Raw genomic sequence first — 13,585 nt, 5'->3', positions numbered from 1 at the left:
GCGAAAGCGAACAAACAAAGAATAAAATAAGATAGAACCCAGGATGGTGTCACATTGATGCGAAACCAAAGGAACAAAGAAGCAACCGAGATAGAACCTTGGGATGTGTCCCAATGATAAGAAACTTTGAACTAACGATGAAGCCTACATAGAATGTAGGATGGCATCCCAACAATGAGAAAACAAATGACCAAAGAATAAATTGAGATGGAACTTTGGATGGTGTCACATTGATGCGAAACCAACGGAAGAAACTATTAGTGTTAGATAGAACGTAGTGTCCCTATAATAAGAAACCAAAGGAACAAACGATTAAGCTTAGCTATAACTTATGATGGCATCCCAATGATGAGAAACCAAAGGATCAGACAATTAAGTTTAGGTAGAACTTGGGATGGTGTCCCACATACGAGAAACCAAATTAGCAAAGAATAAATGGAAATGAACCTAGGATGGTGTCCCAATGATGAGAAACCAAAGGAACAAACAATTGAGTTTAGATTGAACCCAGGATGACGTCCTAATGATGAAAAACCAAATTAACAAGGAATAAACTAAGATAGAATCTAGGATTGTGTCCCAATAATGAGAAACCAAATGAACAAAGAATAAATTGAGATAGAACCTAGGGATATGTCCCAATGATAAGAAACCAATGCAATAAACGATTAAGCTTAGATAGAACCTATTCCTACTTGAGAGGAAATAACCATAACTGCTTGAACATTGCAATAATAGCTTCACCTTTCAAAAAAATATATTCAATAGAAATTGAAGGATGAACAACAACACTAAAAGACTATATAAGCCTTCAACAACAAAAACATTCCACAAATCAAATTCTAAACACCATCTCCTCTCAAGTTGATAGGATAGAAGACAAACTAGAGACACCTCAAATTGTCAGTCAAATAGTCACACCACAGTTTCTAGATTGAAACTTAGACAAAAATCGTTCGATTTTCAAACTCGTAGAGGTAGGGAATAAGATAGTTAAACTTTCAAATAATGATGACTTAATCAAATGTTTAACAAAAAGAATTGAACAATTAGATTTGGTGCAAAAACCTTCAACTTAAAATACAAAGTCCTAGTTAAACAAAGAATAAACTGATATTGTAATACCTAGCACTAATGAATTAAATAAGCCCTATTGATTTTTGTTTTTCCTTGTCCATACTTTCACAATTGATAAACTATTCACCCCCACCAATTTATATATCAGATATCAATGCTCTACAAGATACACGATGAATATAATAATGACTATTTTGGGACATCACCCAAGGGCAAGTCATACCCCGTGTCTTTTGGGACTCATACGCAAGGGCAGGACCAACCCCATGTCTTTAGGGACTAAAACCTAGGGGCAGGACCAACCCCATAGACCCACATTTGAGTGTCTTCCTCAAGGGCTTTAGGGACTTTCACCCAAGGACCCACGGTCCAACATAAACAATATATCTAAAGATAATGTCTGTAGCATCGCATAAATACTTTCCACCATTCAATTCTCTGAATATCATATGTGATTATTCCATATCCTTCTGTCAATGCAACCACACCATGAACCATTTCCATGTCACATAAACATGAATCTTCATACAATATGCCTTCCAATCTCAATGTAACATTTCAACACAATAAACTGAGATGCAATGACACTTTAAAACATTTTAGGAAATCATAGAAATGACATGAAATTTCCAATAAATGTTTCAAGAGAAGAAATCAGATACACTATGGGATAGCATGAAATTCCCTACCTTACACGAACTTTCCCTCTATGATTGTTCTAAGTAGGCAATCTTTACCTAATACAAGGAACTGAAATGAAACACATAATTTAGACTTCCAAATGATGAAAATTTAAACAATTTACTGTTGCTATTTTTTTTTAAAATTCTAATATTCTCTAATCTACATGCCTACAGGTTTTCAAATCAAATTTGAATTGACTTAAACAATATTTACAATACATATTAATTTTCCGTAATTAATTACTAAACACTAATTGCTTTGATTTTCTGAAAGCCTAACCTATTAACAAATCCCAAGTGTCCAAATAACCTAATTAATCACATGTTCACTAATCAAATTTTCAATTAAACAAGATTTATGCTAATCTTACCATTAATAAAATACTTAAGCTAAAATACTTTAATCCCTAATTAATTGTGATTTTAATTAAAACATGTTTATAGCTCATTACACTCATTTTGACAAATTTTACCATTAATTTGTTTCAGCATACCATTAGGAACTAAAATAAACCAAAATTACTAAATTAAACAACTTGCTTAATCTCAAATCTTCACTTTCTCTCTAAGATTCTCTCTCTAACGCAAGCTGCTGTAGCTAAAATGGTGCAAAACGAGCTGCAAGCCCTTATATAGCTCTCCATGGAGCCAAGTAGGAGGTGGCAGCCACCAATCCACCCAAGTAGGAGGTGGCATGCCACTTGGCTTCCACAAACTGCAACTTCCCAATTTTGCACTTTAGTCCTTCAAGTTATCAAAAATAAAACCCATAATTGCCCATTAGTCCTCTAGGTTTTCAAAACTATAATCAACCCCTAAAAACCTAATAAGCATGATTAAGTCAATAACTAATCTCAATTAACCTTAATCAAACTTTAATTCATAATTAAACAGGATTAATAGTAAAACTAGTTTTAACATCTAATTAAGCACATTTAAAGTTAAGTACTAAGATAATCATTATTGCCTATTTAATTCATTAGTGCTAGGTATTACATTGTTTATGTGGGACCATGGGTCCTTGGGTGAAAGTCCCTAGAGCCCTCAAAGAAGACACTCCGATGTGAGTGTATGGGGTTGGTCCTGCCCTTGGGTTTTAGTCCCTAAATATACGGCAGTCATTCCCTTAGGTATGAGTCCAATAAGACATGGGGTATGATTTACCCTTGGGTGATAGTCCCAAAATAATCATATTATTATATTGACCGAGTATCTTGTGGAGCATTGATATCTGGTGTGTACATTGCTTGGGGTTATCAATTGTGAAAGGATGGATGAGGAAAAGCAGAGATGAAACCAGCAAACGCATGCATACATGTTTGACATTATTGCATATTTGATAAGGATTATAAAATGTTTATCACAAATGCTATTATACATTTAATTCAAGGTTTTTAAGGGTATGTTTAGGATGGTTATAAACTTTCCTACTAAAGTTTGAACTCACCCTATCCCTTCCACCTTTAGATGCAGGTGAGAAGATTTATGCTGGAAATAATTCTTGAGCATTGCTTTTCTGTTGATTGGATGTTGTTTGCTCGCATTGAAAGTGTTTTGAGGCTTTTCCTTTGTATCATACAAAGACTCAATCTTTTTGAAGGAATGGTGTAATGTATATTTGTCATGTACACTTGTAGTATGGGCTACCCAAAGTGAACCATATATATGTAAAGTAACATAGTACAAGTTCTTTTTGTGAAATGGATCATATTTTGTTAACTAATAGTTATATAGTTTAATACAAGATGTATACCTCTTTATAGCCGGTTTCCATATTCCCTTTTTGCACAAAATCAAGCAGGAACCCAACATTTAAATTTTTGTATCCCCAAATTTTTTTAAAGCACTTATGTTGTATATCAATTGTGGTGTCCCAATGATAAGAATCCAAAAAAACAAATAATAAAAATTGAGATAAAACCTAGGAAGGTGGCCTTATGACAAGAAACCAAAGGAACAAAGAATATAAGCTGAGATAAAACCTAAGATGCCAATGGTGAGAAACCAAAGGAACGAAGAATATATTAAGGTAGATCCTAGGAAGCTTATCCGATGATGAGAAACCAAAAGAACAAAGAATAAACTGAGATAGAACCTAGAATGTTGTCCCAATGATGAGAAACTATTGGAACAAAGACGAAACTTAGTATGAACCTAGGATAGTGTCGCAAAGATTACAAACCAAAGAAAGAAACGAATCATCTTTCATAGAACCTACAATGGTGCCCCATTGATTAGAAACCAAAGATATAAAGAAACAACTGAGATAGAACCAAGGATGATGTACCAATGATAAGAAACTAAAGTAAAAAAATAAGAAACTTAGAACCTAGGATGGCGTTCCAATGATGAGAAACCAAATGAGCAAAAAGAATAAACTAAGAGAAAACATAGGATGTTGTCCAAATGATGAGAAACCAATGGACAAAAGAAAACTTAGATTGAGTCTAAGATGGTGTCCTAATGATGATAAACCACATGAACAAATGATTAAGCTTAAATAGAAGCTATGATGATGTCTCAATGATGAGAAACGAAATGAAAAAAGTATAAAATGGGAAAGATGGTGTCCCAATGATGAGAATTCAAAGGAACAAACGATTAAACTTAAATAGAACCTAGGATGACTTTCCAATGATGAGAAACCAAATGAAAAAGGAATAAACTAAGATAGCAAAATGTTGTCAAAGTGACGAGAAACCAAAGGAACAAACGATTTAAGTCTAGAAATAACCGAGCTTGGTGTCCAAATGAAGAGAAACGAAATGAATAAGGAATAAACCGAGAAAGAAAGTAGGATGGTCTCCCAATGATGAGAATCCAAAGGAACGAAGATGAAACTTAGGTTGAACCTAGGATTGTGTTGCAAAGATGAGAAACCAAAAGAAGAAACAAATCAGCTTTGATAGAACCTACGTTGGTGTCCCATTAAATCGGCGATAAAAACTAGCCAAACCATGAAAACTTCTTTCCTCAGTGATTCACTTAGGTGTGGGCCATTCCTTGATAGCCTTCACATTTTCGTCATCCACCTCAATTCCTTTCGCACTAACAACATAACCAAGAAAAACAACTTTGTCCATGCAAAAGGAACATTTCTTTAAATTGGCATATAATTTTTCTTTTCTCAAAACAACAAGCACACAATGCAAATTTTTTATATGGCCATCTAAGTTATTACTGTACAACAAACTATCATCAAAATAGACCACAACAAATCTGCCTATAAACGCACGCAATACATGGTTCATTAACCTCATGAATGTACTTGGTGGCATTAGTTGGACCAAAAGGCATTACCAACCACTCATATAATCCATATTTAGTTTTAAAGGCAGTTTTCCATTCATCACCCTCTTTCATCCTAATTTGATGATACCCACTTAAATCAATTTTTGTGAAAACACATGATCCATGCAATTCATGCAACATGTCATCTAGCCTAGGGATTGGATGTCTATACTTTACTGTAATGTTGTTGATCGCCCTGCAATCAACACACATCCTCCAAGTTCCATCCTTCTTAGGCACAAGCAGCATCGGCACCGCGCATGGACTCATGCTCTCTCTCACATGTCCTTTGGTTAGCAACTCCTCAACTTGCCTTAGAAGTTCCTTTGTCTCCTCCAGATTACTCATATAGGCTGGTCGGTTAGGAATTGTTGCACCTGGCACAAAATCAATTTGATGCTCTATTCCTCTAATAGGTGGCAATCCACTAGACACATTGTTAGGAAACACATCCTCATATTCCGGCAACAAAGAAACAACAATACTAGGAAAAGATTTGTAAAGTTCATTAGTGTTTTAACATACCTCTTTGTACAAGAGTACAAATATAACATTCTCACTTTTCAATTTCATTTGATCTTCGTACGCTTGTCATGGAGTCAACAGTACCAAAGTAATGGTTTTATTGTCTTTTACAAAAGAATACCTATTCTTGAACCCATCATGATTGACCTTTTTGTCAAACTGCTAAGGCCTACCCAATAAAATGTAACCCGCATGCATTGGAACAATATCACAAAGTACTTCATCCTTGTACCTCCCAATTGAAAAAGAAACCAGCACTTGCTTATTTACCTTAACCTCTCCACAATCATTCAACCATTGCAACTTATACGGTCTAGGGTGTTTCAAGGTAGGTAAATTCAATTTTTCAACTAAAGTAGTGCTAGCCACATTAGTACAGTGCCACCCCCCCCCCCCCCCCCCATCAATGATCATACTACATCTCTTATTGTTGATGTGGCATCTAGTATGAAAAATATTCTCTCTTTGTTATTCCATGTCATCCTCTTTAACTTGGGCACTTAAAGCACGCCTAGCCATAGTGACTCACCCTCCACTGGATACTCCACATTATCGTCACAAGCATCCTCCAGTGATGGCATTTGGTCATCATCTTCCTCACTTTCAATTTCCACCTCTCCATCAACACGTGCGGTCATGGTCCTCTTATTTGGGCATTGTGAAGCTATATGACCTACTCCCAAACAACGAAAACACAATTAATATCACAATTATGAGTTTGGGGTTCATTTTTACCTTTGTTGACATTGGGAGCTTCATCTCTGCTTTTGGTGGTTCAGTTTTGGACTTGAAAATAACCCCTTCATCTTTCCTCCCATTTGGCCTCCATGAAGCAGAGGAGCCGGGATTTTGAAATGACCGAGTTCCTTTCCTTTTAAGCTGTCATTCCACCTTTATTGCCATGTGCACCATGTCCTCCAACTCCACATAGTGTTGTAACTCCACCACGTTGGCAATGTCCCGATTCATTCCATTCAGAAACCTTGGCATAGTAGCTTCTTTATCCTCCTCTACATTAGCCGGAATCATGGCAATCTCCATCTCCTTGTGATAGTCATCCACGCTCCTATAGCCTTGAGTAACACTCTGTAATTTCTGATACAAGTCCCTATAGTAGTGACTAGGGACAAACCGCCTCCTCATGGTGGCTTTCATTTCATCCCATGTCTCAATAGGCCTCTCATAGTTTCTTCTTTTGTTCGTTACAAGTTGATCCCACCATATAATAGCATCCTCATGGAGATTTTTAATTCATTCCCTTTCCTAGAATTTTTTTAGACCAACCAACTTCCTTCAATTCTTCTAGGGCAACCCTTTCCTAGGGTTTACTTAGCAAACTCCCACTTCCTGTAGTGTAGTAGGGCATCCCAATCCAGTAGTTTGTTTAGCGCAACTCCTTTTCTTGCGGTTTTTTAGCACAACCGCTTTTGTTTGGATTGGGCATCCCCCTTGGTAGATTTTGTTTGCGGCATGCCCTTTCTATGATTCTGATTAGTGAATCCCCCTTCTTAATTATCATTTACGATGCTCATCTTCCTTTATCTTTTTAAGGCCATCTCGCTTACTCGAATTTGCTTAGAGCATCCCCCTTCCTTCACATTGTTTAGAGAATTCCCTTCATTAAGTTTATTAAGGGCATTGTTTAGGGCATCCCACTTCCTTAAGTTTCTTTATGGTATCCCTCGTTCTTCACCCCATAATCAAGATGTCATCCTAGGTTCTATCTAAACATAATAATTTGTTCCCAAGATTGCTCATCATTGGAACACCATTCACAATTTTATTCATTTTCATTCTTAGTTTTGTTTAGTTTCACATCATTGAGATGTCATCCTAGGTTTTTTCTAAGCTAATTAGTTTGTTCTTTTGATTGCTCATCCATTATTGGACCATAATTCTTGGTTCTATCTCTGTTCATTCTTCGTTCCTTTAGTTACCCGTTAGGTTACTATCCTAGTTTTAATCTAAGTTTATTTGTTTGTTCCTCTGATTTCTCATAACTAGGACGTTATCCTAGATTCTATCTATATCAAATTTGAGTTATTTTTGTGTCGGATCGTCTGCATACCATCCTAGGTTCTACTTAAGCTTAGTTGGTTGTTTGTTACGTTTCTCATCATTGTGATGTCATCCTAGTTTCTATCTAGGTTTGTTCTTAGTTCCTTTGGGTTCCAAACATTTGGATGCAATCCTAGGTTTGGCCTATGTTCATTATTGGTTCCTTTGGTTTCCCATCATTGTGAACTATGTAAGCTTTTCATATGTTCCTTTGGTTTCTCATAATTAGGACATCATCCTATGAGTTTGTTTAAGGGTATGCACAATTCCTTGTACATGTTCAGGACATCCTTCTTCATTGAGTTTTTTTCGGGCATCCCCTTCCTAAAGTTTGTTGAGGGTATTACCCTTCATTGAGTTTATTTAGGGCATCCTCTTTCCTCGAGTGTTATTAGGTTCATTCCCATTCCTCTATTGTTTTAGGACATTCTTGTTCATTGGGCTATCAAACTACCTTGATTTACTTTTTTAGTCCATCACCCTTCCTTAAGTTTCTTAGGTCATCCATCTTCATGGAGATTTTTAGTTCATTCCCTTTCCTAGAGTTTGTTTAGACCAACCAACTTCCTTCAATTGCTTTGGGGCATACCCTTTCCTAGGGATTATTTAACAGACTCCCACTTCTTTTAGTGCAACTCCATTTCTTGAGGTCTTTTAGCACAACCGCTTTTGTTGGGATTGGGCATCCTCGTTGGTAGAGTTTGTTTGTGGAATGCCCTTTCTATGAGTTTTATTAGTGAATCCCCCTTCTCAATGTTCATTACGACTTTCTTCTTCCATTGGCTTTTTAAGGGAATCCCCCTTACTCGAATTTGCTTAGAGCATCCCCCTTCCTTGACTTTGTTTAGAGATTTTCCTTCATTAAGCTTATTAAGGGCATCCCACTTCCTTAAGTTTGTTTAGGGTATCCCTTGTCCTTCACCCCATAATCAGGATGTCATCCTAGGTTCTATCTAAACATAATCATTTATTCCCGAGATTGCTCATCATTGGAACACCATTCATAGTTTTATTCATTTTCATTCTTAGTTTATTTAGTTTCACATCATTGAGATGCCATCCTAGGTTTTTTCTAAGCTAATTAGTTTGTTCTTTTGATTGCTCATCCATGATTGGACCATAATTCTTGGTTCTATCTCTATTCATTCTTCGTTCCTTTGGTTACCCGTTGGGTTACTATCCTAGTTTTAATCTAAGTTTATTTGTTTGTTTCTTTGATTTCTCATAACTAGGACTTCCTAGGTTCTATCTATATCAAATTTGAGTTATTTTTGTGTCGGATCGTCTGCATACCATCCTAGGTTCTACCTAAGCTTAGTTGGTTGTTTGTTATGTTTCTCATCCTTGTGATGTCATCCTAGTTTCTATCTAGGTTTGTTCTTAGTTCCTTTGGGTTCCCAGCATTTGGATGCAATCCTAGGTTCGACCTATGTTCCTTGTTTGTTCCTTTGGTTTCGCATCATTGTGAACTATCTAAGCTTATTCATATATTCCTTTGGTTTCTCATAATGAGGACATCATCCTATGAGTTTGTTTAAGGGTATGCACAATTCCTTGTGTATGTTCAGGACATCCTCCTTCCTTGAGTTTTTTTGGGATCCCCTTCCTGAAGTTTGTTGAGGGTCTTACCCTTCATTGAGTTTATTTAGGGTATCCTCTTTCCTCGAGTGTTATTAGGTTAATTCCCATTCCTCTATTGTTTTAGGACATTCTTGTTCATTGGGCTCTCAAACTACCTTGATTTACTTTTTTAGTTCATCACCCTTCCTTAAGTTTCTTAGGTCATCCATCTTCATGGAGATTTTTAATTCATTCCCTTTCCTAGAGTTTGTTTAGACCAACCAACTTTATTCAATTGCTTTGGGGCATACCCTTTCCTAGGGATTATTTAATCGACTCCCACTTGTTTTAGTATAGTAGGGCATCCCCATCCAGTAGTTTGTTTAGTGCAACTCCATTTCTTGAAGTCTTTTTGCACAACCGCTTTTGTTGGGATTGGGCATCCTCGTTGGTAGAGTTTGTTTGTGGCATGCCCTTTCTATGAGTCTTATTAGTGAATCCCCCTTCTCAATGTTCATTACGACTTTCTTCTTCCATTGGCTTTTTAAGGGAATCCCACTTACTTGAATTTGCTTAGAGCATCCCCCTTCCTTGACTTTGTTTAGATATTTTCCTTCATTAAGCTTATTAAGGGCATCTTTTAGGGCATCCCCCTTCCTTGACTTTGTTTAGATATTTTCCTTCATTAAGCTTATTAAGGGCATCTTTTTGGGCATCCCACTTCCTTAAGTTTGTTTAGGGTATCCCTTGTCCTTCACCCCATAATTAGGATGTCGTCCTAGGTTCTATTTAAACATAATCATTTATTCCCGAGATTGCTCATCATTGGAACACCATTCATAGTTTTATTCATTTTCATTCTTAGTTTGTTTAGTTTCACATCATTGAGATGCCATCCTAGGTGCTATCTAAGCTAATTCGTTTTTTCTTTTGATTGCTCATCCATGATTGGACCATAATTCTTGGTTCTATCTCTATTCATTCTCCGTTCCTTTAGTTACCCGTTGGGTTACTATCCTAGTTTTAATCTAAGTTTATTTGTTTGTTCCTCTGATTTCTCATAACTAGGACATTATCCTAGGTTCTATCTATATCAAATTTGAGTTATTTTTGTGTCGGATCGTCTACATACCATCCTAGGTTCTACCTAAGCTTAGTTGGTTGTTTGTTATGTTTCTCATCCTTGTGATGTCATCCTAGTTTCTATCTAGGTTTGTTCTTAGTTCCTTTGGGTTCCCAGCATTTGGATGCAATCCTAGGTTCGACCTATGTTCCTTGTTTGTTCCTTTGGTTTCGCATCATTGTGAACTATCTAAGCTTATTCATATATTCCTTTGGTTTCTCATAATGAGGACATCATCCTATGAGTTTGTTTAAGGGTATGCACAATTCCTTGTGTATGTTCAGGACATCCTCCTTCCTTGAGTTTTTTTGGGATCCCCTTCCTGATGTTTGTTGAGGGTGTTAACCCTTCATTGAGTTTATTTAGGGCATCCTCTTTCCTCGAGTGTTATTAGGGTAATTCCCATTCCTCTATTGTTTTAGGGCATTCTTGTTCATTGGGCTATCAAACTACCTTGATTTACTTTTTTAGTCCATCACCCTTCCTTAAGTTTCTTAGGTCATCCATCTTCATGGAGATTTTTAGTTCATTCCCTTTCCTAGAGTTTGTTTAGACTAACCAACTTCCTTCAATTGCTTTAGGGCATACCTTTCCTAGGGATTATTTAGTAGACTCCCACTTCCTTTAGTGAAGTAGAGCATCCCCATCCAATAGTTTGTTTAGTGCAACTCCATTTCTTGAGGTTTTTTAGCACAACCGCTTTTGTTGGGATTGGGCATCCCCCTTGGTATAGTTTGTTTGTGGCATGCCCTTTCTATGAGTCTTATTAGTTAACCCCCCTTCTCAATGTTCACTACGACATTCTTCTTCCATTGGCTTTTTAAGGGAATCCCGCTTACTCGAATTTGCTTAGAGCATCCCCCCTTCCTTGACTTTGTTTAGAGAATTTCCTTCATTAAGCTTATTTAGGGCATCCCACTTCCTTAAGTTTGTTTAGGGTATCCCTCGTCCTTCACCCCATAATCAGGATGTCATCCTAGGTTCTATCTAAACATAATCATTTTTTTCCAAGATTGTTCATCATTGGAAAGCCATTCATGGTTTACTATCCTAGTTTTAATCTAAGTTTATTCCTTTGTTCCTCTTATTTCTCATCACTAGGATGTCATCATAGGTTCTATCTATATGCAATTTGAGTTAATTTTGTGTCCGATCATTTGCATACCATCCTAGGTTTTACCTAAGCTTAGTTGGTTGTTTGTTATGTTTCTCATCATTGTGATGTCATCTTAGTTTCTATCTAGGTTTGTTCTTAGTTCCTTTGGTTTCCAAACATTTGGATGCAATCCTACGTTCGGCCTATGTTCATTGTTTGTTCCTTTGGTTCACATCATTGTGAACTACCTATGAGTTTGTTTTCTCATAATTAGGACACCATACTATGAGTTTGTTTAAGGATATGCCCTATTTCTTGAGTATGTTTAGGACATCCTCCTTCCTTGAGTTGTTTTCGGGCATCCCCTTCCTTAAGTTTGTTTAGGGTATTCCTCTTCGTTGAGTTTCTTTAGGGTATTCTCTTTCCTTGAGTGTTATTAGGGTATTCACATTCGTCTATTTTTTTAGGACATTCCTGTTCATTGGACTATTAAACTACTTTAGTCCATCACCCTTCCTTCAGTTTCTTAGGTCATCCACCTTCATGTTAATTTTTAATTCATTCTCTTGCTTATAGTTTATTTAGACCTACCAACTTCCTTCAATTCTTTTAGGGTATACCCTTTCCTAGGGATTACTTAGCAGACTCCCACTTCATTTAGTGTAGTAGGGCATCCCCATCCAGTAATTTGTTTAATGCAACTCCATTTATTGAGGTTTTTTAGCACAACCGTTTTTGTTGGGATTGGGCATCCTAGTTTGGTGGAGTTTGTTTTTGGCATGCCCTTTCTATGAGTCTTGTTAGTGAATCCCCCTTCTTAATGTTCATTTACGATGTTCTTCTTCCATTGGCTTTTTAAGGGCATCCTGCTTACTCAAATTTGCTTAGAGCATCCCCCTTCATTGACTTTGTGTAGAGAATTCCCTTCATTAAGTTTATTAAGGGCATTGTTTAGGGCATCCCACTTCCTTAAGTTTGTTTAGGGTATCCCTCGTCCTTCACCCCATAATCAGGATGTCATCCTAGGTTCTATCTAAACATAATTATTTGTTCCCGAGATTGCACATCATTGGAACGCCATTCATAGTTCTATTCATTCTCGTTCTTAGTTTGTTTAGTTTCACATCATTGAGTTGCCATCCTAGGTTCTATCTAAGCTAATTCGTTTGTTCTTTTTATTGCTCATCATTGGACCATAATTCTTGGTTTTATCTCTGTTCATTCTTAGTTCCTTTAGTTACCCATCATTGGGTTACTATTCTAATTTTAATCTAAGTTTATTCATTTGTTCCTCTGATTTCTCATCACTAGGACATCATCCTAGGTTCTATCTATATCAAATTTGAGTTAATTTTGAGTCTGATCGTCTGCATACCATCCTAGGTTCTACCTAAGCTTAGCTGGTTGTTTGTTATGTTTCTCATCATTGTGATGTCATCCTAGTTTCTATCTAGGTTTGTTCTTAGTTCCTTTGGGTTCCAAATATTTGGATGCAATCCTAGGTTCGGTCTATGTTCATTGTTTGTTCCTTTGGTTTCTCATAATTGGGACGCCATCCTATGAGTTTGTTTAAGGGTATGCCCTATTCCTTGAGTATGTTTAGGACATTTTCCTTCCTTGAGTTGTTTTCAGACATCCCTTTCCTTAAGTTTGTTTAGGGTATTCCCCTTCATTGAGTTTATTTTGGGCATCCTCTTTCCTCAAGTGTTATTAGGGTATTCCCATTCCTCTATTTTTCTAGGACATTCCTGTTCATTGGGCTATCAAACTACCTTGATTTACTTTAATCCATCACCCTTCCTTCAGTTTCTTAGGTCATCCATGTGACACCCTGATTTTTTTTTTTTTTTTTTTGCAAACTTTACAATTGATACTCAAATACAATATAAGTGTTAAAGATATAGGGATACGAAAATTTAAATGTTGAGTTCCTGCTTGATTTTGTGCAAAAAGAGGATATGCAAAACCTGTTATAAAGAGTACATCTTATATTAAACTTTGTAACTATTAGTTAACAAAATATGTTTCATTTCACAAAAGAAACTTGTATTACATTAATTTACATATACCAAAACCCCATGGTTCACTACAGGTAGCCCATACTACAAGTGTACCTTACAAATATATATATTACATCATTGCTACAAAAAAATTCAGTCTTTAATACAAAGG

This window comes from Vitis vinifera, chromosome 1 (assembly GCF_030704535.1).
Source record: "Vitis vinifera cultivar Pinot Noir 40024 chromosome 1, ASM3070453v1".
Taxonomy (NCBI): Eukaryota; Viridiplantae; Streptophyta; class Magnoliopsida; order Vitales; family Vitaceae; genus Vitis; species Vitis vinifera.
Note: the sequence above shows the minus strand (reverse complement) of the source record.